The sequence below is a fragment of the Hyla sarda genome, unplaced genomic scaffold (genome assembly GCF_029499605.1).
Source record: "Hyla sarda isolate aHylSar1 unplaced genomic scaffold, aHylSar1.hap1 scaffold_2444, whole genome shotgun sequence".
Taxonomy (NCBI): Eukaryota; Metazoa; Chordata; class Amphibia; order Anura; family Hylidae; genus Hyla; species Hyla sarda.
Window position 1 is genome coordinate 15,654 of NW_026609131.1, and position 24,712 is coordinate 40,365.

The 24,712-nt window shown below is 46.1% G+C and overlaps 9 non-coding genes and 2 pseudogenes across 9 annotated transcripts; all 11 read left to right on the forward strand.

Annotated features, from left to right (window-relative positions):
- The first annotated feature begins 1,254 nt into the window (after positions 1-1,254).
- LOC130323249 (U2 spliceosomal RNA) lies at positions 1,255-1,414 on the forward strand (annotated as a pseudogene).
- Positions 1,415-2,106: 692 nt separating this feature from the next.
- Positions 2,107-2,286, forward strand: LOC130323247 (U2 spliceosomal RNA; annotated as a pseudogene).
- Positions 2,287-4,373: 2,087 nt separating this feature from the next.
- LOC130323236 (U2 spliceosomal RNA) lies at positions 4,374-4,564 on the forward strand. The gene has a single exon (XR_008868589.1). It is a non-coding gene; the product is annotated as a U2 spliceosomal RNA (small nuclear RNA).
- Positions 4,565-6,652: 2,088 nt separating this feature from the next.
- On the forward strand, positions 6,653-6,843 carry LOC130323237 (U2 spliceosomal RNA). The gene has a single exon (XR_008868590.1). It is a non-coding gene; the product is annotated as a U2 spliceosomal RNA (small nuclear RNA).
- A 2,089-nt stretch (positions 6,844-8,932) lies between these two features.
- On the forward strand, positions 8,933-9,123 carry LOC130323238 (U2 spliceosomal RNA). The gene has a single exon (XR_008868591.1). It is a non-coding gene; the product is annotated as a U2 spliceosomal RNA (small nuclear RNA).
- A 2,089-nt stretch (positions 9,124-11,212) lies between these two features.
- LOC130323239 (U2 spliceosomal RNA) lies at positions 11,213-11,403 on the forward strand. The gene has a single exon (XR_008868592.1). It is a non-coding gene; the product is annotated as a U2 spliceosomal RNA (small nuclear RNA).
- A 2,089-nt stretch (positions 11,404-13,492) lies between these two features.
- Positions 13,493-13,683, forward strand: LOC130323240 (U2 spliceosomal RNA). The gene has a single exon (XR_008868593.1). It is a non-coding gene; the product is annotated as a U2 spliceosomal RNA (small nuclear RNA).
- Positions 13,684-15,772: 2,089 nt separating this feature from the next.
- Positions 15,773-15,963, forward strand: LOC130323241 (U2 spliceosomal RNA). Its single transcript, XR_008868594.1, has one exon. It is a non-coding gene; the product is annotated as a U2 spliceosomal RNA (small nuclear RNA).
- A 2,091-nt stretch (positions 15,964-18,054) lies between these two features.
- On the forward strand, positions 18,055-18,245 carry LOC130323243 (U2 spliceosomal RNA). The gene has a single exon (XR_008868595.1). It is a non-coding gene; the product is annotated as a U2 spliceosomal RNA (small nuclear RNA).
- A 2,094-nt stretch (positions 18,246-20,339) lies between these two features.
- Positions 20,340-20,530, forward strand: LOC130323244 (U2 spliceosomal RNA). The gene has a single exon (XR_008868596.1). It is a non-coding gene; the product is annotated as a U2 spliceosomal RNA (small nuclear RNA).
- Positions 20,531-22,617: 2,087 nt separating this feature from the next.
- On the forward strand, positions 22,618-22,808 carry LOC130323246 (U2 spliceosomal RNA). The gene has a single exon (XR_008868598.1). It is a non-coding gene; the product is annotated as a U2 spliceosomal RNA (small nuclear RNA).
- The last annotated feature ends 1,904 nt before the right edge of the window (positions 22,809-24,712 follow it).

The window sequence follows — 24,712 nt, forward strand, 5'->3', positions numbered from 1 at the left end:
CTATGTATAATGTTGTAAAAATGCTCTAGAAGCTAAAGTCGCAGAAATGTCACACATATTTGGCCTGCAACTTTCTGTGCGACAAATTCAGACAGGAAAAATCAGTATAAATCCTTAGAAAATTATCCCCCAGTGTCTCCATCTGCTGGCGGTATTGAATAAGCATTGCTGCACTGATGGGGTATGCATTAGACGAAAAAAAAGAAGAAAAAGAAGAATAATACGCCCAGAAAAGAGGCGAAAAGGAGAAAAACGTAAAAAAACGTGAAAAAAAAGTAAGAGGAAGAGAAGGGAAAAAAAGGTGGAAATGGGTTTAAAAGTGATTTCGGCGGAGAAATATATATATATATATATATATATATATATATATATATATATATACGCGCACACACACACATATATATAAACGTATTCTCCGTTGAGATATTGCAGCCGCTGCTGTGTCCAGGCCCAGGAGCCTTAGCACTGTGCTGTGATGTCACTCAATACCACTGACATCACTAGGTGTAAACAACATCTCTCCTTTGCTGTGTATGTGACTATGGAGCTGTTTGGTGATGTCGTCTATTATGGCCTTCATAGAAGCAACAGGAGATTGTTGCATCCATCTAGAACCCTCAGAACTACAGTGCTATGATGTCACTCACTTCCACAGGCCTTGCAGAGTGTAAACAACAACAACCCAGCTTTGTTGTGTATGTAACCATAGGGATTTGTGATGTCACCTAGAACCTTCACAGCAGCGACAGCTTTATGAGGAGCATCAGCACTGCTCTGCCTGAGCAGAACCATCACCGCCATAGGTTGTCAAATAACCCGGATTTAACCCACACAGGTAAGTCCAATGGGGTGCAGGCATGTCCTCTATGCTTACAGCTTCCCGTGGGTGTTGGTTTGATACCGTTTGGGGACAGCCAAGGAGGCATCTGCAGGCAACAAAGGTAGGTGTGTGCTTGTGTGTGTGTTTCCTATGCAGATCCTAAGCCCAGTGTCACATGCAAGTAGGAGGAGTAAGAAGGGTTCCTGGCAAATCCGGGTTATGGATTGCATTTAAAAAGGCCCCGTGGGAGTGCAATGGGCCCCTGTCTTGCTGCTTAGCAATAATGGTATGGGTTTAGGTTCTGCTGTGTGTACTGGTGGTTGACTGCCCCCCAGCCCAGAGTGTGCATGGAAAATTGTCTGGCAGCCTCCCTGACAGCAAGCAGTGATAGTGCCCATGAAGGGGACCTTGTTGGGCCCGCCCCTTTCACGGTTATCGCTTCTCGGCCTTTTGGCTAAGATCAAGTGTAGTATCTGTTCTTATCAGTTTTCATGCTGGTGGGGATGGGTGCTGCATGGAGGATGCAGGTGTACCAGGGCTTTCCGGGGCTGGTTCTGAGGAATCAGCTCGACGGTTGCCCCGATGTGACCTGTTCCCTCCGGGTCTCGCCATGAGGCTGAGAGGGTCTAGAGCCGAGGTACTTTTGTGCCTCGGGGAGTGGTGACCCCGAGGTGCCGAAACTCACTGGGAGAATAGGCTCACTGAGTTGAAGCACGGGCACCATAATCTCTTCACCTTGTGGCACTCACCTCTTGATTCCCGGCCTTCTGGCTAGGATCAGAGAAATTTTTATAGATCCGGCCGGATGTCCGGGCAGTATATCTGCACACATTCACTTATTTATTTATTTTTTGTCTCACTGTGTCACTTTTTGCGTGTTGTGTGTTCACAGGATTTGTCAGGATGCGGTAGCCCTTCTGGGTGTCCCTCCTGGCGGTCTAGGGGAGGTGTGTGTGGCCATTAGGTTCCGCACCTCCCTGCAAACACCCCGGGTACTCCTGCTTCGCAGGGTACCTACCGTAATCGGCTCTGCGGGCAGATACCTTGGCTAACGCCAAGGGGGATGCCGGGAGCATTTGTGGTCCCCTAGTAGCTTCGGCGAAAAGGGACATCGAACCTGGAACCTCGCAGGTACTTTTTGGTCCGGAGGCGAAGGGTAAGGTTTGTTGGGGGGCCTCTCTCCTATCGGAGAAGGGCTTGCGATAGACCGCATCCTTTGTGCACGTTTTTTTAGTGTAACACGTTTGCACTTTTTCTTGCACTTTGGGTGAATCGAAAGCACGTTCCTCGGCTTTAGATAAAAAAAAAAAAAATCTGTTCTTATCAGTTTAATATCTGATACGTCCCCTATCTGGGGACCATATATTAAATGGATTTTTGAGAACGGGGGCCGATTTCGAAGCTTGCTTCCGTCGCCCTATGCATTGACCCGATATGGCAGTATCTTCGGGTACAGTGCACCACCCCCTTACAGGGTTAAAAAGAAAGATTCCTACTTTCATTGCTACCTGCTTGCTGGCTAGCCAGCTAGCCAGCCCTGTGGGCCTTGCTGCTGCTGCAGCCAAAAAACAAAAGGTGGTGCTGCTGCTGCTTCTGCTGCTTCTGCTTCTGCTTGTGTCTGGCCCCTGTTGGAGCGTCCAGGCACAGGACTTCTGCTGCTGCTGACTAAATGGCCTCCTTAATTGGATCATTTGAGTAGCCAGCACACCTGTGCAGGTAGGGCATGACATGATAGGCAGCTGCCTTGATAGCGGGTGGGTGCTGAATGTTCCTAATTGACAAAATAAGATTAATGCTTATGAAGAAATATAAAATCTCATCCCTTCCCCAATATCGCGCCACACCCCTACCCCTTAATTCCCTGGTTGAACGTGATGGACATATGTCTTTTTTCGACCGTACTAACTATGTAACTATGTAACATAACATGGGGGGGGGGGGTCTCCTGGCTGTTCACACAGGTGTGTCATTGCTGTACATTGACCATGCATTGCTTCTGTGGTATTGCAAAGGCAAAGACAAATGCTTCCAGCCATCCATTGCACTAATGGATTGGTCATCAGCTGGCTGTCTATGTCCCGCATCAATATAGACCAAAGTACAGAGGGTTAGGCTATGCTATTGTGCACCTACCTGATGCATCAGAAGGTGCGAGGCCCTTGCTAAATTCTGTGCACAGACTTTGAGATCTATACTTTAGACTGTATCTAAACCTGCTCCAACATGGACTGACATTCTGGCCTACTTTCAGCCGATGCGACTTGTCTGTCGCTGAACAGTCGCTTTTTATGTATTCAGCACCTATGTATAATGTTGTAAAAATGCTCTAGAAGCTAAAGTCGCAGAAATGTCACACATATTTGGCCTGCAACTTTCTGTGCGACAAATTCAGACAGGAAAAATCAGTATAAATCCTTAGAAAATTATCCCCCAGTGTCTCCATCTGCTGGCGGTATTGAATAAGCATTGCTGCACTGATGGGGTATGCATTAGACGAAAAAAAAGAAGAAAAAGAAGAATAATACGCCCAGAAAAGAGGCGAAAAGGAGAAAAACGTAAAAAAACGTGAAAAAAAAGTAAGAGGAAGAGAAGGGAAAAAAAGGTGGAAATGGGTTTAAAAGTGATTTCGGCGGAGAAATATATATATATATATATATATATATATATATATATATATATACGCGCACACACACACATATATATAAACGTATTCTCCGTTGAGATATTGCAGCCGCTGCTGTGTCCAGGCCCAGGAGCCTTAGCACTGTGCTGTGATGTCACTCAATACCACTGACATCACTAGGTGTAAACAACATCTCTCCTTTGCTGTGTATGTGACTATGGAGCTGTTTGGTGATGTCGTCTATTATGGCCTTCATAGAAGCAACAGGAGATTGTTGCATCCATCTAGAACCCTCAGAACTACAGTGCTATGATGTCACTCACTTCCACAGGCCTTGCAGAGTGTAAACAACAACAACCCAGCTTTGTTGTGTATGTAACCATAGGGATTTGTGATGTCACCTAGAACCTTCACAGCAGCGACAGCTTTATGAGGAGCATCAGCACTGCTCTGCCTGAGCAGAACCATCACCGCCATAGGTTGTCAAATAACCCGGATTTAACCCACACAGGTAAGTCCAATGGGGTGCAGGCATGTCCTCTATGCTTACAGCTTCCCGTGGGTGTTGGTTTGATACCGTTTGGGGACAGCCAAGGAGGCATCTGCAGGCAACAAAGGTAGGTGTGTGCTTGTGTGTGTGTTTCCTATGCAGATCCTAAGCCCAGTGTCACATGCAAGTAGGAGGAGTAAGAAGGGTTCCTGGCAAATCCGGGTTATGGATTGCATTTAAAAAGGCCCCGTGGGAGTGCAATGGGCCCCTGTCTTGCTGCTTAGCAATAATGGTATGGGTTTAGGTTCTGCTGTGTGTACTGGTGGTTGACTGCCCCCCAGCCCAGAGTGTGCATGGAAAATTGTCTGGCAGCCTCCCTGACAGCAAGCAGTGATAGTGCCCATGAAGGGGACCTTGTTGGGCCCGCCCCTTTCACGGTTATCGCTTCTCGGCCTTTTGGCTAAGATCAAGTGTAGTATCTGTTCTTATCAGTTTAATATCTGATACGTCCCCTATCTGGGGACCATATATTAAATGGATTTTTGAGAACGGGGGCCGATTTCGAAGCTTGCTTCCGTCGCCCTATGCATTGACCCGATATGGCAGTATCTTCGGGTACAGTGCACCACCCCCTTACAGGGTTAAAAAGAAAGATTCCTACTTTCATTGCTACCTGCTTGCTGGCTAGCCAGCTAGCCAGCCCTGTGGGCCTTGCTGCTGCTGCAGCCAAAAAACAAAAGGTGGTGCTGCTGCTGCTTCTGCTGCTTCTGCTTCTGCTTGTGTCTGGCCCCTGTTGGAGCGTCCAGGCACAGGACTTCTGCTGCTGCTGACTAAATGGCCTCCTTAATTGGATCATTTGAGTAGCCAGCACACCTGTGCAGGTAGGGCATGACATGATAGGCAGCTGCCTTGATAGCGGGTGGGTGCTGAATGTTCCTAATTGACAAAATAAGATTAATGCTTATGAAGAAATATAAAATCTCATCCCTTCCCCAATATCGCGCCACACCCCTACCCCTTAATTCCCTGGTTGAACGTGATGGACATATGTCTTTTTTCGACCGTACTAACTATGTAACTATGTAACATAACATGGGGGGGGGGGGTCTCCTGGCTGTTCACACAGGTGTGTCATTGCTGTACATTGACCATGCATTGCTTCTGTGGTATTGCAAAGGCAAAGACAAATGCTTCCAGCCATCCATTGCACTAATGGATTGGTCATCAGCTGGCTGTCTATGTCCCGCATCAATATAGACCAAAGTACAGAGGGTTAGGCTATGCTATTGTGCACCTACCTGATGCATCAGAAGGTGCGAGGCCCTTGCTAAATTCTGTGCACAGACTTTGAGATCTATACTTTAGACTGTATCTAAACCTGCTCCAACATGGACTGACATTCTGGCCTACTTTCAGCCGATGCGACTTGTCTGTCGCTGAACAGTCGCTTTTTATGTATTCAGCACCTATGTATAATGTTGTAAAAATGCTCTAGAAGCTAAAGTCGCAGAAATGTCACACATATTTGGCCTGCAACTTTCTGTGCGACAAATTCAGACAGGAAAAATCAGTATAAATCCTTAGAAAATTATCCCCCAGTGTCTCCATCTGCTGGCGGTATTGAATAAGCATTGCTGCACTGATGGGGTATGCATTAGACGAAAAAAAAGAAGAAAAAGAAGAATAATACGCCCAGAAAAGAGGCGAAAAGGAGAAAAACGTAAAAAAACGTGAAAAAAAAGTAAGAGGAAGAGAAGGGAAAAAAAGGTGGAAATGGGTTTAAAAGTGATTTCGGCGGAGAATATATATATATATATATATATATATATATATATATATATATATACGCGCACACACACACATATATATAAACGTATTCTCCGTTGAGATATTGCAGCCGCTGCTGTGTCCAGGCCCAGGAGCCTTAGCACTGTGCTGTGATGTCACTCAATACCACTGACATCACTAGGTGTAAACAACATCTCTCCTTTGCTGTGTATGTGACTATGGAGCTGTTTGGTGATGTCGTCTATTATGGCCTTCATAGAAGCAACAGGAGATTGTTGCATCCATCTAGAACCCTCAGAACTACAGTGCTATGATGTCACTCACTTCCACAGGCCTTGCAGAGTGTAAACAACAACAACCCAGCTTTGTTGTGTATGTAACCATAGGGATTTGTGATGTCACCTAGAACCTTCACAGCAGCGACAGCTTTATGAGGAGCATCAGCACTGCTCTGCCTGAGCAGAACCATCACCGCCATAGGTTGTCAAATAACCCGGATTTAACCCACACAGGTAAGTCCAATGGGGTGCAGGCATGTCCTCTATGCTTACAGCTTCCCGTGGGTGTTGGTTTGATACCGTTTGGGGACAGCCAAGGAGGCATCTGCAGGCAACAAAGGTAGGTGTGTGCTTGTGTGTGTGTTTCCTATGCAGATCCTAAGCCCAGTGTCACATGCAAGTAGGAGGAGTAAGAAGGGTTCCTGGCAAATCCGGGTTATGGATTGCATTTAAAAAGGCCCCGTGGGAGTGCAATGGGCCCCTGTCTTGCTGCTTAGCAATAATGGTATGGGTTTAGGTTCTGCTGTGTGTACTGGTGGTTGACTGCCCCCCAGCCCAGAGTGTGCATGGAAAATTGTCTGGCAGCCTCCCTGACAGCAAGCAGTGATAGTGCCCATGAAGGGGACCTTGTTGGGCCCGCCCCTTTCACGGTTATCGCTTCTCGGCCTTTTGGCTAAGATCAAGTGTAGTATCTGTTCTTATCAGTTTAATATCTGATACGTCCCCTATCTGGGGACCATATATTAAATGGATTTTTGAGAACGGGGGCCGATTTCGAAGCTTGCTTCCGTCGCCCTATGCATTGACCCGATATGGCAGTATCTTCGGGTACAGTGCACCACCCCCTTACAGGGTTAAAAAGAAAGATTCCTACTTTCATTGCTACCTGCTTGCTGGCTAGCCAGCTAGCCAGCCCTGTGGGCCTTGCTGCTGCTGCAGCCAAAAAACAAAAGGTGGTGCTGCTGCTGCTTCTGCTGCTTCTGCTTCTGCTTGTGTCTGGCCCCTGTTGGAGCGTCCAGGCACAGGACTTCTGCTGCTGCTGACTAAATGGCCTCCTTAATTGGATCATTTGAGTAGCCAGCACACCTGTGCAGGTAGGGCATGACATGATAGGCAGCTGCCTTGATAGCGGGTGGGTGCTGAATGTTCCTAATTGACAAAATAAGATTAATGCTTATGAAGAAATATAAAATCTCATCCCTTCCCCAATATCGCGCCACACCCCTACCCCTTAATTCCCTGGTTGAACGTGATGGACATATGTCTTTTTTCGACCGTACTAACTATGTAACTATGTAACATAACATGGGGGGGGGGGGTCTCCTGGCTGTTCACACAGGTGTGTCATTGCTGTACATTGACCATGCATTGCTTCTGTGGTATTGCAAAGGCAAAGACAAATGCTTCCAGCCATCCATTGCACTAATGGATTGGTCATCAGCTGGCTGTCTATGTCCCGCATCAATATAGACCAAAGTACAGAGGGTTAGGCTATGCTATTGTGCACCTACCTGATGCATCAGAAGGTGCGAGGCCCTTGCTAAATTCTGTGCACAGACTTTGAGATCTATACTTTAGACTGTATCTAAACCTGCTCCAACATGGACTGACATTCTGGCCTACTTTCAGCCGATGCGACTTGTCTGTCGCTGAACAGTCGCTTTTTATGTATTCAGCACCTATGTATAATGTTGTAAAAATGCTCTAGAAGCTAAAGTCGCAGAAATGTCACACATATTTGGCCTGCAACTTTCTGTGCGACAAATTCAGACAGGAAAAATCAGTATAAATCCTTAGAAAATTATCCCCCAGTGTCTCCATCTGCTGGCGGTATTGAATAAGCATTGCTGCACTGATGGGGTATGCATTAGACGAAAAAAAAGAAGAAAAAGAAGAATAATACGCCCAGAAAAGAGGCGAAAAGGAGAAAAACGTAAAAAAACGTGAAAAAAAAGTAAGAGGAAGAGAAGGGAAAAAAAGGTGGAAATGGGTTTAAAAGTGATTTCGGCGGAGAAATATATATATATATATATATATATATATATATATATATATATATACGCGCACACACACACATATATATAAACGTATTCTCCGTTGAGATATTGCAGCCGCTGCTGTGTCCAGGCCCAGGAGCCTTAGCACTGTGCTGTGATGTCACTCAATACCACTGACATCACTAGGTGTAAACAACATCTCTCCTTTGCTGTGTATGTGACTATGGAGCTGTTTGGTGATGTCGTCTATTATGGCCTTCATAGAAGCAACAGGAGATTGTTGCATCCATCTAGAACCCTCAGAACTACAGTGCTATGATGTCACTCACTTCCACAGGCCTTGCAGAGTGTAAACAACAACAACCCAGCTTTGTTGTGTATGTAACCATAGGGATTTGTGATGTCACCTAGAACCTTCACAGCAGCGACAGCTTTATGAGGAGCATCAGCACTGCTCTGCCTGAGCAGAACCATCACCGCCATAGGTTGTCAAATAACCCGGATTTAACCCACACAGGTAAGTCCAATGGGGTGCAGGCATGTCCTCTATGCTTACAGCTTCCCGTGGGTGTTGGTTTGATACCGTTTGGGGACAGCCAAGGAGGCATCTGCAGGCAACAAAGGTAGGTGTGTGCTTGTGTGTGTGTTTCCTATGCAGATCCTAAGCCCAGTGTCACATGCAAGTAGGAGGAGTAAGAAGGGTTCCTGGCAAATCCGGGTTATGGATTGCATTTAAAAAGGCCCCGTGGGAGTGCAATGGGCCCCTGTCTTGCTGCTTAGCAATAATGGTATGGGTTTAGGTTCTGCTGTGTGTACTGGTGGTTGACTGCCCCCCAGCCCAGAGTGTGCATGGAAAATTGTCTGGCAGCCTCCCTGACAGCAAGCAGTGATAGTGCCCATGAAGGGGACCTTGTTGGGCCCGCCCCTTTCACGGTTATCGCTTCTCGGCCTTTTGGCTAAGATCAAGTGTAGTATCTGTTCTTATCAGTTTAATATCTGATACGTCCCCTATCTGGGGACCATATATTAAATGGATTTTTGAGAACGGGGGCCGATTTCGAAGCTTGCTTCCGTCGCCCTATGCATTGACCCGATATGGCAGTATCTTCGGGTACAGTGCACCACCCCCTTACAGGGTTAAAAAGAAAGATTCCTACTTTCATTGCTACCTGCTTGCTGGCTAGCCAGCTAGCCAGCCCTGTGGGCCTTGCTGCTGCTGCAGCCAAAAAACAAAAGGTGGTGCTGCTGCTGCTTCTGCTGCTTCTGCTTCTGCTTGTGTCTGGCCCCTGTTGGAGCGTCCAGGCACAGGACTTCTGCTGCTGCTGACTAAATGGCCTCCTTAATTGGATCATTTGAGTAGCCAGCACACCTGTGCAGGTAGGGCATGACATGATAGGCAGCTGCCTTGATAGCGGGTGGGTGCTGAATGTTCCTAATTGACAAAATAAGATTAATGCTTATGAAGAAATATAAAATCTCATCCCTTCCCCAATATCGCGCCACACCCCTACCCCTTAATTCCCTGGTTGAACGTGATGGACATATGTCTTTTTTCGACCGTACTAACTATGTAACTATGTAACATAACATGGGGGGGGGGGGTCTCCTGGCTGTTCACACAGGTGTGTCATTGCTGTACATTGACCATGCATTGCTTCTGTGGTATTGCAAAGGCAAAGACAAATGCTTCCAGCCATCCATTGCACTAATGGATTGGTCATCAGCTGGCTGTCTATGTCCCGCATCAATATAGACCAAAGTACAGAGGGTTAGGCTATGCTATTGTGCACCTACCTGATGCATCAGAAGGTGCGAGGCCCTTGCTAAATTCTGTGCACAGACTTTGAGATCTATACTTTAGACTGTATCTAAACCTGCTCCAACATGGACTGACATTCTGGCCTACTTTCAGCCGATGCGACTTGTCTGTCGCTGAACAGTCGCTTTTTATGTATTCAGCACCTATGTATAATGTTGTAAAAATGCTCTAGAAGCTAAAGTCGCAGAAATGTCACACATATTTGGCCTGCAACTTTCTGTGCGACAAATTCAGACAGGAAAAATCAGTATAAATCCTTAGAAAATTATCCCCCAGTGTCTCCATCTGCTGGCGGTATTGAATAAGCATTGCTGCACTGATGGGGTATGCATTAGACGAAAAAAAAGAAGAAAAAGAAGAATAATACGCCCAGAAAAGAGGCGAAAAGGAGAAAAACGTAAAAAAACGTGAAAAAAAAGTAAGAGGAAGAGAAGGGAAAAAAAGGTGGAAATGGGTTTAAAAGTGATTTCGGCGGAGAAATATATATATATATATATATATATATATATATATATATATATATACGCGCACACACACACATATATATAAACGTATTCTCCGTTGAGATATTGCAGCCGCTGCTGTGTCCAGGCCCAGGAGCCTTAGCACTGTGCTGTGATGTCACTCAATACCACTGACATCACTAGGTGTAAACAACATCTCTCCTTTGCTGTGTATGTGACTATGGAGCTGTTTGGTGATGTCGTCTATTATGGCCTTCATAGAAGCAACAGGAGATTGTTGCATCCATCTAGAACCCTCAGAACTACAGTGCTATGATGTCACTCACTTCCACAGGCCTTGCAGAGTGTAAACAACAACAACCCAGCTTTGTTGTGTATGTAACCATAGGGATTTGTGATGTCACCTAGAACCTTCACAGCAGCGACAGCTTTATGAGGAGCATCAGCACTGCTCTGCCTGAGCAGAACCATCACCGCCATAGGTTGTCAAATAACCCGGATTTAACCCACACAGGTAAGTCCAATGGGGTGCAGGCATGTCCTCTATGCTTACAGCTTCCCGTGGGTGTTGGTTTGATACCGTTTGGGGACAGCCAAGGAGGCATCTGCAGGCAACAAAGGTAGGTGTGTGCTTGTGTGTGTGTTTCCTATGCAGATCCTAAGCCCAGTGTCACATGCAAGTAGGAGGAGTAAGAAGGGTTCCTGGCAAATCCGGGTTATGGATTGCATTTAAAAAGGCCCCGTGGGAGTGCAATGGGCCCCTGTCTTGCTGCTTAGCAATAATGGTATGGGTTTAGGTTCTGCTGTGTGTACTGGTGGTTGACTGCCCCCCAGCCCAGAGTGTGCATGGAAAATTGTCTGGCAGCCTCCCTGACAGCAAGCAGTGATAGTGCCCATGAAGGGGACCTTGTTGGGCCCGCCCCTTTCACGGTTATCGCTTCTCGGCCTTTTGGCTAAGATCAAGTGTAGTATCTGTTCTTATCAGTTTAATATCTGATACGTCCCCTATCTGGGGACCATATATTAAATGGATTTTTGAGAACGGGGGCCGATTTCGAAGCTTGCTTCCGTCGCCCTATGCATTGACCCGATATGGCAGTATCTTCGGGTACAGTGCACCACCCCCTTACAGGGTTAAAAAGAAAGATTCCTACTTTCATTGCTACCTGCTTGCTGGCTAGCCAGCTAGCCAGCCCTGTGGGCCTTGCTGCTGCTGCAGCCAAAAAACAAAAGGTGGTGCTGCTGCTGCTTCTGCTGCTTCTGCTTCTGCTTGTGTCTGGCCCCTGTTGGAGCGTCCAGGCACAGGACTTCTGCTGCTGCTGACTAAATGGCCTCCTTAATTGGATCATTTGAGTAGCCAGCACACCTGTGCAGGTAGGGCATGACATGATAGGCAGCTGCCTTGATAGCGGGTGGGTGCTGAATGTTCCTAATTGACAAAATAAGATTAATGCTTATGAAGAAATATAAAATCTCATCCCTTCCCCAATATCGCGCCACACCCCTACCCCTTAATTCCCTGGTTGAACGTGATGGACATATGTCTTTTTTCGACCGTACTAACTATGTAACTATGTAACATAACATGGGGGGGGGGGGTCTCCTGGCTGTTCACACAGGTGTGTCATTGCTGTACATTGACCATGCATTGCTTCTGTGGTATTGCAAAGGCAAAGACAAATGCTTCCAGCCATCCATTGCACTAATGGATTGGTCATCAGCTGGCTGTCTATGTCCCGCATCAATATAGACCAAAGTACAGAGGGTTAGGCTATGCTATTGTGCACCTACCTGATGCATCAGAAGGTGCGAGGCCCTTGCTAAATTCTGTGCACAGACTTTGAGATCTATACTTTAGACTGTATCTAAACCTGCTCCAACATGGACTGACATTCTGGCCTACTTTCAGCCGATGCGACTTGTCTGTCGCTGAACAGTCGCTTTTTATGTATTCAGCACCTATGTATAATGTTGTAAAAATGCTCTAGAAGCTAAAGTCGCAGAAATGTCACACATATTTGGCCTGCAACTTTCTGTGCGACAAATTCAGACAGGAAAAATCAGTATAAATCCTTAGAAAATTATCCCCCAGTGTCTCCATCTGCTGGCGGTATTGAATAAGCATTGCTGCACTGATGGGGTATGCATTAGACGAAAAAAAAGAAGAAAAAGAAGAATAATACGCCCAGAAAAGAGGCGAAAAGGAGAAAAACGTAAAAAAACGTGAAAAAAAAGTAAGAGGAAGAGAAGGGAAAAAAAGGTGGAAATGGGTTTAAAAGTGATTTCGGCGGAGAAATATATATATATATATATATATATATATATATATATATATATATACGCGCACACACACACATATATATAAACGTATTCTCCGTTGAGATATTGCAGCCGCTGCTGTGTCCAGGCCCAGGAGCCTTAGCACTGTGCTGTGATGTCACTCAATACCACTGACATCACTAGGTGTAAACAACATCTCTCCTTTGCTGTGTATGTGACTATGGAGCTGTTTGGTGATGTCGTCTATTATGGCCTTCATAGAAGCAACAGGAGATTGTTGCATCCATCTAGAACCCTCAGAACTACAGTGCTATGATGTCACTCACTTCCACAGGCCTTGCAGAGTGTAAACAACAACAACCCAGCTTTGTTGTGTATGTAACCATAGGGATTTGTGATGTCACCTAGAACCTTCACAGCAGCGACAGCTTTATGAGGAGCATCAGCACTGCTCTGCCTGAGCAGAACCATCACCGCCATAGGTTGTCAAATAACCCGGATTTAACCCACACAGGTAAGTCCAATGGGGTGCAGGCATGTCCTCTATGCTTACAGCTTCCCGTGGGTGTTGGTTTGATACCGTTTGGGGACAGCCAAGGAGGCATCTGCAGGCAACAAAGGTAGGTGTGTGCTTGTGTGTGTGTTTCCTATGCAGATCCTAAGCCCAGTGTCACATGCAAGTAGGAGGAGTAAGAAGGGTTCCTGGCAAATCCGGGTTATGGATTGCATTTAAAAAGGCCCCGTGGGAGTGCAATGGGCCCCTGTCTTGCTGCTTAGCAATAATGGTATGGGTTTAGGTTCTGCTGTGTGTACTGGTGGTTGACTGCCCCCCAGCCCAGAGTGTGCATGGAAAATTGTCTGGCAGCCTCCCTGACAGCAAGCAGTGATAGTGCCCATGAAGGGGACCTTGTTGGGCCCGCCCCTTTCACGGTTATCGCTTCTCGGCCTTTTGGCTAAGATCAAGTGTAGTATCTGTTCTTATCAGTTTAATATCTGATACGTCCCCTATCTGGGGACCATATATTAAATGGATTTTTGAGAACGGGGGCCGATTTCGAAGCTTGCTTCCGTCGCCCTATGCATTGACCCGATATGGCAGTATCTTCGGGTACAGTGCACCACCCCCTTACAGGGTTAAAAAGAAAGATTCCTACTTTCATTGCTACCTGCTTGCTGGCTAGCCAGCTAGCCAGCCCTGTGGGCCTTGCTGCTGCTGCAGCCAAAAAACAAAAGGTGGTGCTGCTGCTGCTTCTGCTGCTTCTGCTTCTGCTTGTGTCTGGCCCCTGTTGGAGCGTCCAGGCACAGGACTTCTGCTGCTGCTGACTAAATGGCCTCCTTAATTGGATCATTTGAGTAGCCAGCACACCTGTGCAGGTAGGGCATGACATGATAGGCAGCTGCCTTGATAGCGGGTGGGTGCTGAATGTTCCTAATTGACAAAATAAGATTAATGCTTATGAAGAAATATAAAATCTCATCCCTTCCCCAATATCGCGCCACACCCCTACCCCTTAATTCCCTGGTTGAACGTGATGGACATATGTCTTTTTTCGACCGTACTAACTATGTAACTATGTAACATAACATGGGGGGGGGGGGTCTCCTGGCTGTTCACACAGGTGTGTCATTGCTGTACATTGACCATGCATTGCTTCTGTGGTATTGCAAAGGCAAAGACAAATGCTTCCAGCCATCCATTGCACTAATGGATTGGTCATCAGCTGGCTGTCTATGTCCCGCATCAATATAGACCAAAGTACAGAGGGTTAGGCTATGCTATTGTGCACCTACCTGATGCATCAGAAGGTGCGAGGCCCTTGCTAAATTCTGTGCACAGACTTTGAGATCTATACTTTAGACTGTATCTAAACCTGCTCCAACATGGACTGACATTCTGGCCTACTTTCAGCCGATGCGACTTGTCTGTCGCTGAACAGTCGCTTTTTATGTATTCAGCACCTATGTATAATGTTGTAAAAATGCTCTAGAAGCTAAAGTCGCAGAAATGTCACACATATTTGGCCTGCAACTTTCTGTGCGACAAATTCAGACAGGAAAAATCAGTATAAATCCTTAGAAAATTATCCCCCAGTGTCTCCATCTGCTGGCGGTATTGAATAAGCATTGCTGCACTGATGGGGTATGCATTAGACGAAAAAAAAGAAGAAAAAGAAGAATAATACGCCCAGAAAAGAGGCGAAAAGGAGAAAAACGTAAAAAAACGTGAAAAAAAAGTAAGAGGAAGAGAAGGGAAAAAAAGGTGGAAATGGGTTTAAAAGTGATTTCGGCGGAGAAATATATATATATATATATATATATATATATATATATATATATATACGCGCACACACACACATATATATAAACGTATTCTCCGTTGAGATATTGCAGCCGCTGCTGTGTCCAGGCCCAGGAGCCTTAGCACTGTGCTGTGATGTCACTCAATACCACTGACATCACTAGGTGTAAACAACATCTCTCCTTTGCTGTGTATGTGACTATGGAGCTGTTTGGTGATGTCGTCTATTATGGCCTTCATAGAAGCAACAGGAGATTGTTGCATCCATCTAGAACCCTCAGAACTACAGTGCTATGATGTCACTCACTTCCACAGGCCTTGCAGAGTGTAAACAACAACAACCCAGCTTTGTTGTGTATGTAACCATAGGGATTTGTGATGTCACCTAGAACCTTCACAGCAGCGACAGCTTTATGAGGAGCATCAGCACTGCTCTGCCTGAGCAGAACCATCACCGCCATAGGTTGTCAAATAACCCGGATTTAACCCACACAGGTAAGTCCAATGGGGTGCAGGCATGTCCTCTATGCTTACAGCTTCCCGTGGGTGTTGGTTTGATACCGTTTGGGGACAGCCAAGGAGGCATCTGCAGGCAACAAAGGTAGGTGTGTGCTTGTGTGTGTGTTTCCTATGCAGATCCTAAGCCCAGTGTCACATGCAAGTAGGAGGAGTAAGAAGGGTTCCTGGCAAATCCGGGTTATGGATTGCATTTAAAAAGGCCCCGTGGGAGTGCAATGGGCCCCTGTCTTGCTGCTTAGCAATAATGGTATGGGTTTAGGTTCTGCTGTGTGTACTGGTGGTTGACTGCCCCCCAGCCCAGAGTGTGCATGGAAAATTGTCTGGCAGCCTCCCTGACAGCAAGCAGTGATAGTGCCCATGAAGGGGACCTTGTTGGGCCCGCCCCTTTCACGGTTATCGCTTCTCGGCCTTTTGGCTAAGATCAAGTGTAGTATCTGTTCTTATCAGTTTAATATCTGATACGTCCCCTATCTGGGGACCATATATTAAATGGATTTTTGAGAACGGGGGCCGATTTCGAAGCTTGCTTCCGTCGCCCTATGCATTGACCCGATATGGCAGTATCTTCGGGTACAGTGCACCACCCCCTTACAGGGTTAAAAAGAAAGATTCCTACTTTCATTGCTACCTGCTTGCTGGCTAGCCAGCTAGCCAGCCCTGTGGGCCTTGCTGCTGCTGCAGCCAAAAAACAAAAGGTGGTGCTGCTGCTGCTTCTGCTGCTTCTGCTTCTGCTTGTGTCTGGCCCCTGTTGGAGCGTCCAGGCACAGGACTTCTGCTGCTGCTGACTAAATGGCCTCCTTAATTGGATCATTTGAGTAGCCAGCACACCTGTGCAGGTAGGGCATGACATGATAGGCAGCTGCCTTGATAGCGGGTGGGTGCTGAATGTTCCTAATTGACAAAATAAGATTAATGCTTATGAAGATAATATAAAATCTCATCCCTTCCCCAATATCGCGCCACACCCCTACCCCTTAATTCCCTGGTTGAACGTGATGGACATATGTCTTTTTTCGACCGTACTAACTATGTAACTATGTAACATAACATGGGGGGGGGGGGTCTCCTGGCTGTTCACACAGGTGTGTCATTGCTGTACATTGACCATGCATTGCTTCTGTGGTATTGCAAAGGCAAAGACAAATGCTTCCAGCCATCCATTGCACTAATGGATTGGTCATCAGCTGGCTGTCTATGTCCCGCATCAATATAGACCAAAGTACAGAGGGTTAGGCTATGCTATTGTGCACCTACCTGATGCATCAGAAGGTGCGAGGCCCTTGCTAAATTCTGTGCACAGACTTTGAGATCTATACTTTAGACTGTATCTAAACCTGCTCCAACATGGACTGACATTCTGGCCTACTTTCAGCCGATGCGACTTGTCTGTCGCTGAACAGTCGCTTTTTATGTATTCAGCACCTATGTATAATGTTGTAAAAATGCTCTAGAAGCTAAAGTCGCAGAAATGTCACACATATTTGGCCTGCAACTTTCTGTGCGACAAATTCAGACAGGAAAAATCAGTATAAATCCTTAGAAAATTATCCCCCAGTGTCTCCATCTGCTGGCGGTATTGAATAAGCATTGCTGCACTGATGGGGTATGCATTAGACGAAAAAAAAGAAGAAAAAGAAGAATAATACGCCCAGAAAAGAGGCGAAAAGGAGAAAAACGTAAAAAAACGTGAAAAAAAAGTAAGAGGAAGAGAAGGGAAAAAAAGGTGGAAATGGGTTTAAAAGTGATTTCGGCGGAGAATATATATATATATATATATATATATATATATATATATATATATATACGCGCACACACACACATATATATAAACGTATTCTCCGTTGAGATATTGCAGCCGCTGCTGTGTCCAGGCCCAGGAGCCTTAGCACTGTGCTGTGATGTCACTCAATACCACTGACATCACTAGGTGTAAACAACATCTCTCCTTTGCTGTGTATGTGACTATGGAGCTGTTTGGTGATGTCGTCTATTATGGCCTTCATAGAAGCAACAGGAGATTGTTGCATCCATCTAGAACCCTCAGAACTACAGTGCTATGATGTCACTCACTTCCACAGGCCTTGCAGAGTGTAAACAACAACAACCCAGCTTTGTTGTGTATGTAACCATAGGGATTTGTGATGTCACCTAGAACCTTCACAGCAGCGACAGCTTTATGAGGAGCATCAGCACTGCTCTGCCTGAGCAGAACCATCACCGCCATAGGTTGTCAAATAACCCGGATTTAACCCACACAGGTAAGTCCAATGGGGTGCAGGCATGTCCTCTATGCTTACAGCTTCCCGTGGGTGTTGGTTTGATACCGTTTGGGGACAGCCAAGGAGGCATCTGCAGGCAACAAAGGTAGGTGTGTGCTTGTGTGTGTGTTTCCTATGCAGATCCTAAGCCCAGTGTCACATGCAAGTAGGAGGAGTAAGAAGGGTTCCTGGCAAATCCGGGTTATGGATTGCATTTAAAAAGGCCCCGTGGGAGTGCAATGGGCCCCTGTCTTGCTGCTTAGCAATAATGGTATGGGTTTAGGTTCTGCTGTGTGTACTGGTGGTTGACTGCCCCCCAGCCCAGAGTGTGCATGGAAAATTGTCTGGCAGCCTCCCTGACAGCAAGCAGTGATAGTGCCCATGAAGGGGACCTTGTTGGGCCCGCCCCTTTCACGGTTATCGCTTCTCGGCCTTTTGGCTAAGATCAAGTGTAGTATCTGTTCTTATCAGTTTAATATCTGATACGTCCCCTATCTGGGGACCATATATTAAATGGATTTTTGAGAACGGGGGCCGATTTCGAAGCTTGCTTCCGTCGCCCTATGCATTGACCCGATATGGCAGTATCTTCGGGTACAGTGCACCACCCCCTTACAGGGTTAAAAAGAAAGATTCCTACTTTCATTGCTACCTGCTTGCTGGCTAGCCAGCTAGCCAGCCCTGTGGGCCTTGCTGCTGCTGCAGCCAAAAAACAAAAGGTGGTGCTGCTGCTGCTTCTGCTGCTTCTGCTTCTGCTTGTGTCTGGCCCCTGTTGGAGCGTCCAGGCACAGGACTTCTGCTGCTGCTGACTAAATGGCCTCCTTAATTGGATCATTTGAGTAGCCAGCACACCTGTGCAGGTAGGGCATGACATGATAGGCAGCTGCCTTGATAGCGGGTGGGTGCTGAATGTTCCTAATTGACAAAATAAGATTAATGCTTATGAAGAAATATAAAATCTCATCCCTTCCCCAATATCGCGCCACACCCCTACCCCTTAATTCCCTGGTTGAACGTGATGGACATATGTCTTTTTTCGACCGTACTAACTATGTAACTATGTAACATAACATGGGGGGGGGGGGGTCTCCTGGCTGTTCACACAGGTGTGTCATTGCTGTACATTGACCATGCATTGCTTCTGTGGTATTGCAAAGGCAAAGACAAATGCTTCCAGCCATCCATTGCACTAATGGATTGGTCATCAGCTGGCTGTCTATGTCCCGCATCAATATAGACCAAAGTACAGAGGGTTAGGCTATGCTATTGTGCACCTACCTGATGCATCAGAAGGTGCGAGGCCCTTGCTAAATTCTGTGCACAGACTTTGAGATCTATACTTTAGACTGTATCTAAACCTGCTCCAACATGGACTGACATTCTGGCCTACTTTCAGCCGATGCGACTTGTCTGTCGCTGAACAGTCGCTTTTTATGTATTCAGCACCTATGTATAATGTTGTAAAAATGCTCTAGAAGCTAAAGTCGCAGAAATGTCACACATATTTGGCCTGCAACTTTCTGTGCGACAAATTCAGACAGGAAAAATCAGTATAAATCCTTAGAAAATTATCCCCCAGTGTCTCCATCTGCTGGCGGTATTGAATAAGCATTGCTGCACTGATGGGGTATGCATTAGACGAAAAAAAAGAAGAAAAAGAAGAATAATACGCCCAGAAAAGAGGCGAAAAGGAGAAAAACGTAAAAAAACGTGAAAAAAAAGTAAGAGGAAGAGAAGGGAAAAAAAGGTGGAAATGGGTTTAAAAGTGATTTCGGCGGAGAAATATATATATATATATATATATATATATATATATATATATATATATATACGCGCACACACACACATATATATAAACGTATTCTCCGTTGAGATATTGCAGCCGCTGCTGTGTCCAGGCCCAGGAGCCTTAGCACTGTGCTGTGATGTCACTCAATACCACTGACATCACTAGGTGTAAACAACATCTCTCCTTTGCTGTGTATGTGACTATGGAGCTGTTTGGTGATGTCGTCTATTATGGCCTTCATAGAAGCAACAGGAGATTGTTGCATCCATCTAGAACCCTCAGAACTACAGTGCTATGATGTCACTCACTTCCACAGGCCTTGCAGAGTGTAAACAACAACAACCCAGCTTTGTTGTGTATGTAACCATAGGGATTTGTGATGTCACCTAGAACCTTCACAGCAGCGACAGCTTTATGAGGAGCATCAGCACTGCTCTGCCTGAGCAGAACCATCACCGCCATAGGTTGTCAAATAACCCGGATTTAACCCACACAGGTAAGTCCAATGGGGTGCAGGCATGTCCTCTATGCTTACAGCTTCCCGTGGGTGTTGGTTTGATACCGTTTGGGGACAGCCAAGGAGGCATCTGCAGGCAACAAAGGTAGGTGTGTGCTTGTGTGTGTGTTTCCTATGCAGATCCTAAGCCCAGTGTCACATGCAAGTAGGAGGAGTAAGAAGGGTTCCTGGCAAATCCGGGTTATGGATTGCATTTAAAAAGGCCCCGTGGGAGTGCAATGGGCCCCTGTCTTGCTGCTTAGCAATAATGGTATGGGTTTAGGTTCTGCTGTGTGTACTGGTGGTTGACTGCCCCCCAGCCCAGAGTGTGCATGGAAAATTGTCTGGCAGCCTCCCTGACAGCAAGCAGTGATAGTGCCCATGAAGGGGACCTTGTTGGGCCCGCCCCTTTCACGGTTATCGCTTCTCGGCCTTTTGGCTAAGATCAAGTGTAGTATCTGTTCTTATCAGTTTAATATCTGATACGTCCCCTATCTGGGGACCATATATTAAATGGATTTTTGAGAACGGGGGCCGATTTCGAAGCTTGCTTCCGTCGCCCTATGCATTGACCCGATATGGCAGTATCTTCGGGTACAGTGCACCACCCCCTTACAGGGTTAAAAAGAAAGATTCCTACTTTCATTGCTACCTGCTTGCTGGCTAGCCAGCTAGCCAGCCCTGTGGGCCTTGCTGCTGCTGCAGCCAAAAAACAAAAGGTGGTGCTGCTGCTGCTTCTGCTGCTTCTGCTTCTGCTTGTGTCTGGCCCCTGTTGGAGCGTCCAGGCACAGGACTTCTGCTGCTGCTGACTAAATGGCCTCCTTAATTGGATCATTTGAGTAGCCAGCACACCTGTGCAGGTAGGGCATGACATGATAGGCAGCTGCCTTGATAGCGGGTGGGTGCTGAATGTTCCTAATTGACAAAATAAGATTAATGCTTATGAAGAAATATAAAATCTCATCCCTTCCCCAATATCGCGCCACACCCCTACCCCTTAATTCCCTGGTTGAACGTGATGGACATATGTCTTTTTTCGACCGTACTAACTATGTAACTATGTAACATAACATGGGGGGGGGGGGTCTCCTGGCTGTTCACACAGGTGTGTCATTGCTGTACATTGACCATGCATTGCTTCTGTGGTATTGCAAAGGCAAAGACAAATGCTTCCAGCCATCCATTGCACTAATGGATTGGTCATCAGCTGGCTGTCTATGTCCCGCATCAATATAGACCAAAGTACAGAGGGTTAGGCTATGCTATTGTGCACCTACCTGATGCATCAGAAGGTGCGAGGCCCTTGCTAAATTCTGTGCACAGACTTTGAGATCTATACTTTAGACTGTATCTAAACCTGCTCCAACATGGACTGACATTCTGGCCTACTACTTTCAGCCGATGCGACTTGTCTGTCGCTGAACAGTCGCTTTTTATGTATTCAGCACCTATGTATAATGTTGTAAAAATGCTCTAGAAGCTAAAGTCGCAGAAATGTCACACATATTTGGCCTGCAACTTTCTGTGCGACAAATTCAGACAGGAAAAATCAGTATAAATCCTTAGAAAATTATCCCCCAGTGTCTCCATCTGCTGGCGGTATTGAATAAGCATTGCTGCACTGATGGGGTATGCATTAGACGAAAAAAAAGAAGAAAAAGAAGAATAATACGCCCAGAAAAGAGGCGAAAAGGAGAAAAACGTAAAAAAAACGTGAAAAAAAAGTAAGAGGAAGAGAAGGGAAAAAAAGGTGGAAATGGGTTTAAAAGTGATTTCGGCGGAGAAATATATATATATATATATATATATATATATATATATATATATATACGCGCACACACACACATATATATAAACGTATTCTCCGTTGAGATATTGCAGCCGCTGCTGTGTCCAGGCCCAGGAGCCTTAGCACTGTGCTGTGATGTCACTCAATACCACTGACATCACTAGGTGTAAACAACATCTCTCCTTTGCTGTGTATGTGACTATGGAGCTGTTTGGTGATGTCGTCTATTATGGCCTTCATAGAAGCAACAGGAGATTGTTGCCTAGAACCCTCAGAACTACAGTGCTATGATGTCACTCACTTCCACAGGCCTTGCAGAGTGTAAACAACAACAACCCAGCTTTGTTGTGTATGTAACCATAGGGATTTGTGATGTCACCTAGAACCTTCACAGCAGCGACAGCTTTATGAGGAGCATCAGCACTGCTCTGCCTGAGCAGAACCATCACCGCCATAGGTTGTCAAATAACCCGGATTTAACCCACACAGGTAAGTCCAATGGGGTGCAGGCATGTCCTCTATGCTTACAGCTTCCCGTGGGTGTTGGTTTGATACCGTTTGGGGACAGCCAAGGAGGCATCTGCAGGCAACAAAGGTAGGTGTGTGCTTGTGTGTGTGTTTCCTATGCAGATCCTAAGCCCAGTGTCACATGCAAGTAGGAGGAGTAAGAAGGGTTCCTGGCAAATCCGGGTTATGGATTGCATTTAAAAAGGCCCCGTGGGAGTGCAATGGGCCCCTGTCTTGCTGCTTAGCAATAATGGTATGGGTTTAGGTTCTGCTGTGTGTACTGGTGGTTGACTGCCCCCCAGCCCAGAGTGTGCATGGAAAATTGTCTGGCAGCCTCCCTGACAGCAAGCAGTGATAGTGCCCATGAAGGGGACCTTGTTGGGCCCGCCCCTTTCACGGTTATCGCTTCTCGGCCTTTTGGCTAAGATCAAGTGTAGTATCTGTTCTTATCAGTTTAATATCTGATACGTCCCCTATCTGGGGACCATATATTAAATGGATTTTTGAGAACGGGGGCCGATTTCGAAGCTTGCTTCCGTCGCCCTATGCATTGACCCGATATGGCAGTATCTTCGGGTACAGTGCACCACCCCCTTACAGGGTTAAAAAGAAAGATTCCTACTTTCATTGCTACCTGCTTGCTGGCTAGCCAGCTAGCCAGCCCTGTGGGCCTTGCTGCTGCTGCAGCCAAAAAACAAAAGGTGGTGCTGCTGCTGCTTCTGCTGCTTCTGCTTCTGCTTGTGTCTGGCCCCTGTTGGAGCGTCCAGGCACAGGACTTCTGCTGCTGCTGACTAAATGGCCTCCTTAATTGGATCATTTGAGTAGCCAGCACACCTGTGCAGGTAGGGCATGACATGATAGGCAGCTGCCTTGATAGCGGGTGGGTGCTGAATGTTCCTAATTGACAAAATAAGATTAATGCTTATGAAGAAATATAAAATCTCATCCCTTCCCCAATATCGCGCCACACCCCTACCCCTTAATTCCCTGGTTGAACGTGATGGACATATGTCTTTTTTCGACCGTACTAACTATGTAACTATGTAACATAACATGGGGGGGGGGGGTCTCCTGGCTGTTCACACAGGTGTGTCATTGCTGTACATTGACCATGCATTGCTTCTGTGGTATTGCAAAGGCAAAGACAAATGCTTCCAGCCATCCATTGCACTAATGGATTGGTCATCAGCTGGCTGTCTATGTCCCGCATCAATATAGACCAAAGTACAGAGGGTTAGGCTATGCTATTGTGCACCTACCTGATGCATCAGAAGGTGCGAGGCCCTTGCTAAATTCTGTGCACAGACTTTGAGATCTATACTTTAGACTGTATCTAAACCTGCTCCAACATGGACTGACATTCTGGCCTACTTTCAGCCGATGCGACTTGTCTGTCGCTGAACAGTCGCTTTTTATGTATTCAGCACCTATGTATAATGTTGTAAAAATGCTCTAGAAGCTAAAGTCGCAGAAATGTCACACATATTTGGCCTGCAACTTTCTGTGCGACAAATTCAGACAGGAAAAATCAGTATAAATCCTTAGAAAATTATCCCCCAGTGTCTCCATCTGCTGGCGGTATTGAATAAGCATTGCTGCACTGATGGGGTATGCATTAGACGAAAAAAAAGAAGAAAAAGAAGAATAATACGCCCAGAAAAGAGGCGAAAAGGAGAAAAACGTAAAAAAACGTGAAAAAAAAGTAAGAGGAAGAGAAGGGAAAAAAAGGTGGAAATGGGTTTAAAAGTGATTTCGGCGGAGAAATATATATATATATATATATATATATATATATATATATATATATATACGCGCACACACACACATATATATAAACGTATTCTCCGTTGAGATATTGCAGCCGCTGCTGTGTCCAGGCCCAGGAGCCTTAGCACTGTGCTGTGATGTCACTCAATACCACTGACATCACTAGGTGTAAACAACATCTCTCCTTTGCTGTGTATGTGACTATGGAGCTGTTTGGTGATGTCGTCTATTATGGCCTTCATAGAAGCAACAGGAGATTGTTGCATCCATCTAGAACCCTCAGAACTACAGTGCTATGATGTCACTCACTTCCACAGGCCTTGCAGAGTGTAAACAACAACAACCCAGCTTTGTTGTGTATGTAACCATAGGGATTTGTGATGTCACCTAGAACCTTCACAGCAGCGACAGCTTTATGAGGAGCATCAGCACTGCTCTGCCTGAGCAGAACCATCACCGCCATAGGTTGTCAAATAACCCGGATTTAACCCACACAGGTAAGTCCAATGGGGTGCAGGCATGTCCTCTATGCTTACAGCTTCCCGTGGGTGTTGGTTTGATACCGTTTGGGGACAGCCAAGGAGGCATCTGCAGGCAACAAAGGTAGGTGTGTGCTTGTGTGTGTGTTTCCTATGCAGATCCTAAGCCCAGTGTCACATGCAAGTAGGAGGAGTAAGAAGGGTTCCTGGCAAATCCGGGTTATGGATTGCATTTAAAAAGGCCCCGTGG